Source organism: Chrysochloris asiatica, unplaced genomic scaffold, assembly GCF_000296735.1.
Source record: "Chrysochloris asiatica unplaced genomic scaffold, ChrAsi1.0 scaffold00043, whole genome shotgun sequence".
NCBI classification, from domain to species: domain Eukaryota; kingdom Metazoa; phylum Chordata; class Mammalia; order Afrosoricida; family Chrysochloridae; genus Chrysochloris; species Chrysochloris asiatica.
This window is the reverse complement of record NW_006408561.1, coordinates 8,263,081-8,268,164: the sequence shown is the minus strand read 5'-3', so window position 1 is coordinate 8,268,164 and position 5,084 is coordinate 8,263,081. Positions and strand designations below refer to the sequence as shown.

The 5,084-nt window shown below is 40.3% G+C and overlaps 1 pseudogene; it reads right to left on the bottom strand.

Annotated features, from left to right (window-relative positions):
• Positions 1-913: 913 nt before the first annotated feature.
• LOC102826615 lies at positions 914-1,849 on the bottom strand (annotated as a pseudogene).
• Between the last annotated feature and the right edge of the window lie 3,235 nt (positions 1,850-5,084).

The window sequence follows — 5,084 nt, the reverse complement described above, 5'->3', positions numbered from 1 at the left end:
GTTTACAAGTTTTCTGTAATCATGTTTCCCGATATTCCTTCCTATTCCACTCATGTCTATTTTTCAATAATAGGCAAGGGAAACAAATATTCATAAGACAGTCAAGCATCTTAACATTATTTCTCCTCTTTGACCCATTCAGACTATGCCTCTATCCCTGTATCACAGAGCCCTGGTGTTTCAATGTTAAACATGCATCACTATTTACCTCTGTCCCATTTAGCCCATGCAAACCTGCTTCAGTGTTCCCCTATCTACCTTGTTCTTCATTCTCTCTCCCATTCTTGTGAATTGCCCTCCCCAATACCTGAGTTATATGTCTACCCCTACCCCATGCTCTACCGCCCCTTTTCCCCCAACCCCTATAACCAACAAAGATATTTTTTCTTCCCATTTTAGTATGTGTATCTTTTCATAAACTTTAACAATAATAGTCTTATGCAATATTTGCCCTTTTGTGACTGACTAATTTCACTCAGCATAGTATACTCAAAGTTCTTCCATACTGTCTGGTTGCTTGCAGCATCCTTGTTATTCTTCAAGGTCGTATGATATTCTATTGTGTGTATGTGCCAAAGTTTGTTTATGCACTCTTTTTTTTTTTTCCTGTATAAAAAAAGGGAACCCAATTATCAAGGACAGAGAAGAGGGTAAGACAGGACACAACTCTTGGTGTAGGGAAATAGGAGACAGAAGAAGAATATGCTCAAAAAAAGGGTGTGGGAGAGAGAGATCTTTAAGGCAGTAAAATAGTCTCTGTAAAAAGTTGGGGAGGGGTATCGCTTTGGAGATGAAAGCAGAGGCTAAGATAAAGAGTGTCTAATCAGTGGGTAGGGGGTTTCTCCACTCAAGTGTCCAAAGGAAAGGACAGCTTCTCTTCCTCCTCCTGGTCTTGTTTCAGCTACTCCACTGCTCACTCCAGATTTCCATCTTGTTTTTGTAGATAAGAGTGTTGCCGGGCCCGAAAGTGTCTCTTGTGTAGGTTAAAAGTTAGCATTTCCAGCGCAGCTGTGCTCCAGATTCCTCTAGCTCAGGCACCATGGACTGCAATGAATGGGGCCCTCTGCCAGGGAAAAGGCCAGTCATCCTCTTGGGGCAGCCAGATCAGGTCAAAAATCTTGCCTCACTGGTCAGCTTCAGAGTTTCCACAGAAGAGTGGTTTTCGAACTAAACATCTCTGCAAAAATACAACCAACCCTCCACATGTCCACAGGTGTTGCATATGTAGATTGCAGAAGAACTTCAGGAGCAAGCTATCAGAGTTTAACAATTACAGGTATAAGTGCCATCTGGGTAGATTCTGGCCAGACCAAAGTCAGCCAGCTTGACTGTCCCACCACTTGTCACCAGAATGTTCTCTGGCTTCAGGTCTCTGTGAACAATGCAACTGGTAAGCAGGAAATCAAGGCCTCTTAGAAACAGGAGCATTAGATCCTTGGTAGTCTCCACTGGCAAACCTAGTGGGGGGTGCTTTGTCTAGATAGGTCTGTAAATCTTGCTCCACATATTCAAACACCAGGGTCACTTTGGTTTCCCGGTCAGTTCGGGTCGTGGCACAGACGTCCATCAGTCAGACAACACTGGGATGCTCAAAAGCCTCCAGCTGCCTCAGTACGGCCACCTAACGAACTGTGCTGACAGGAAGACCCCCTCCAGTACCTTCTATATTGGGGACTCTCACACTCTTGCTCTTGAAGGCTACAAAGTGTCCACTGTAGGGATCGCGAGCCTTGTACACCATCCCATAGGCACCTACACCAATCTCAGCTACTGGCTCATATCGAGGAGAGGAGTGACTTGGATCAGGAAAGACCCTCACTCCAGACCAGGAGCTAATGAGGCGGCCCATTATTGCAGTCGTGAAATTAGGTCCTGAGGCGCCATACACCCTAGCTCAGTCCCAAGCAGCAGGACACTGAGAGCCTGGCCATAGACACTGGACGCAAGGTAGAGAGGTCCCTTTAACCCCACCCTCACCATGTGACCAGCTGCCAAAGAGGCGCTGTTTATGCATTCTTCCACTGATGGGCAATTAGGCTGTCTCCATCTTTTTGATGTTGTGAATAGTGCTGCTATGAACATTGGTGTGTATGTATCTACTCATGTTATAGCTTGTATTTCTTGCCTTCCACCTCCTTTTGCTGTTTCCTATATCATTCAATATCTTGCCCATAGACTAATTCAATTCCGCAAGGGGAGGCTTAAAATTTTTCTTCAGTTCCCTGAGCTTTGGAAATACTAAGTATTTCCTTCACTTTGATTTTCTAATGCTAGATCTTTGCATATATTATTATAATATTTGAGTTTGTCTTCTCCAGCTGACCTTTGAAATTTTCTGTTCAGCTCTTGTACCACCTCATTTTTTCCATTTGTTTTAGCATTTATCTTCATACTCAAGAGTAAGTTCTGGAGTCTTTTCTGACATTTTGTTTGTTTCCTTCTTCCTTGTTTTCGTAAGGACAGTTTGGGTTTTTTTCTGTATGATGTTCTTGATGTCATCCCACAGCTCTTCTGGTCTTTTTTCTTTAGTGTCTAATGCATCAAATCTATTCTTCAGATAATCTCTAAATTCAGATGGAATATATTCACGGTCATATTTTGGTTCTTATAGATTTGGTTTAATTTTCTTCAACTTAAGCCTGAATTTCTATACAAGCAATTGATGGTCTGTACCACAGTCTGCTCTTTGTCTTTTTTTGGCTGATGATATAGAGCTTTTCCACTATTTCTTTCCACAGATGTAATCAATTTGATTTCTGTGTGTTCCATATGATGAGACCCACGTGTATAGTTGTGTTTAAAAAAGGTATTTGCAATAAAGGAGTCATTCATTTTACAAAATTCTGTAAAATATAATGGGATATCATTTATATCACCAAGGGCATATTTTCCAACTACTGACTCTTCCTCTTTGTGTCCAACCTTTGCATTCCAATAGCCAGTAATTATCAATACATCTTGATTGATTGTTAGTTCAATTTCAGACTGCATAATTTAGTAGGATTCTTCAATTTCATCATCACGGGTTTTAGTGGCTGGTGGGTAAGTTTAAATAATTTTGTTATTAATTGTTCTTCCATGTAAGCATATGGATATTATCCTATTACAGACAGTGTTGTACTTCAAGAGAGTTCTTCATATGTTCTTTTTGGTGTTGAATGAGATGCAATTACTCTTCAGTTTGTCATTTCTGGCATTGTAAACCACATGATTTGTCAGACTCAAAAGGGCCAATACCAGTCCTTTTCATCTCGCTAATGCCTAGGATATTGAAGTTTGTGCATTTCATTTTTGACAATTTTCCTAGATTCCTACTTCATTCAATTAATGTTCTGATTACTAATGGATGTTTACAGTGATTTCTCTTCCTTTTAAATAATGTCCCATCAGCAAATGAAGGGCCCGAGGACTTTACTCTGTTTGCATCATCTTGGTCAACTCTACTGTGAGGAAGCAGCTCCTCCAGTGTCAGATTTTGTGTGTCTTCCAACCTGAGAAACTCATCTTTTGGCACTATATCTGATAATATTCTGAGTCTCTTTATATGTCTCAATATTCAATATTCTGGTTCTGACCCTGTTCCACTGGTTTCATAACATTTCAATAACTCTTCAGAAGTAGTCCATCTCTTCTTCATACTAGTCTGTCTTCGTCAGGAAGCTCAGCTGAAATCTGTCCACTGTAGGTGACCCTGCTAATATTTATAATGACAATGACATAGCTTCCAGAATCAGAGCATCACAGAAACACACAATACACCACAGTACAACAAAGTGACAGAAGAGTGGTGAAGGGATTCCAGTTAGAATGTCTAATATTATTTCATTTTCTATTTTTAATGTAGTTAATCATTTATTTTTAAGCCATTGTATTCATGTTAATGTGGAAATAGTCTTTTTTTATGAAATCACAATATTTCCTAAAGAAATATTTAAACTCTTCACACACAATTTTGTACTGAACATATGTTTCACTTAAGGGAAAAAATATATTCTATGAAAAGGGAATTTGTGTATTTTGAATGTTGTCTGAATAATATTTTATATGTAGATAGTACCTATACAATCTGTAATTAAATAAATCGCCATAAACCCTATTATATTGAAACTTTATGAAGCCTACTGGAAAAAGCCTGAGAACTGTATCCACTGGACACAGGAGTCCACACTGGTCAGGTGTGCAGTTGGACTAGGCAGGGATAATACTGACAGCTGGATCTGATTTGGACTTTATGGATGTCATGAATATCCAGGCACAGGGATGTTGGGGTCACATTAATGCAGCTGGAGAGAGGTGACAGTGGGGACTAAATTTGTAGTGTCGGTAGCATAGCTGACAGTGGTGGCTGTTGCAGTGGTTTCCTAAATATGAACTGTCACCAGGTTCTACTACATAATACTTGAGTTATCATTTGCTTCACTTGTCAAGTTTACCTTACCTCTCTGGTAGCATAGTGGTTACGAATTGGGCTGTGAACCTCAGGGTCAGCAGTTTGAAATTACCAGCTGTTCGGCGGGAGAAAGATGAGGCTTTCTGCTCCCGTAAAGATTTACAGCGTCGGAAACCCTGTACAGGGTTGCTATGAGTCGGAACTGACTCCACGGCACATTACAACAACAACAACATAAAACAGCTAAGGTAAAATTAACAAGTTTACTTGACACTAGTCAGTACTTGAAACTCTGTAGTTGCATCAACTCAATGGCACTTACAACATATTATACAACTGTGTTAACTATGCTGCAGTATATATATATATCCTGTTGTGGCACTGTGGGCTAATGTGTCAGATTGCAAAGTCATTTGAACTGCAAGGTCGGAGGTTCAAGCTCACCACCTGCTTCTTGGAAACCATATACAGGGTCGCTATGGGTCGGAATCGACTCGACTTCACTTAATAACAACAATATATATTTACATATTCGTCTTTGCTTTGTTTTTACTCCTGTTTAAGACTTAATACCAGTTTTTATTGGGCTGCTATCCTCAGCGTCAGCTATTCCATGGGAGAAAGAGGAGGCTTTCTGCTCCAGTAAAGATTTACAGCCTCGGAAACACTGTACAGGTTCGCTATGAGTTGGAAC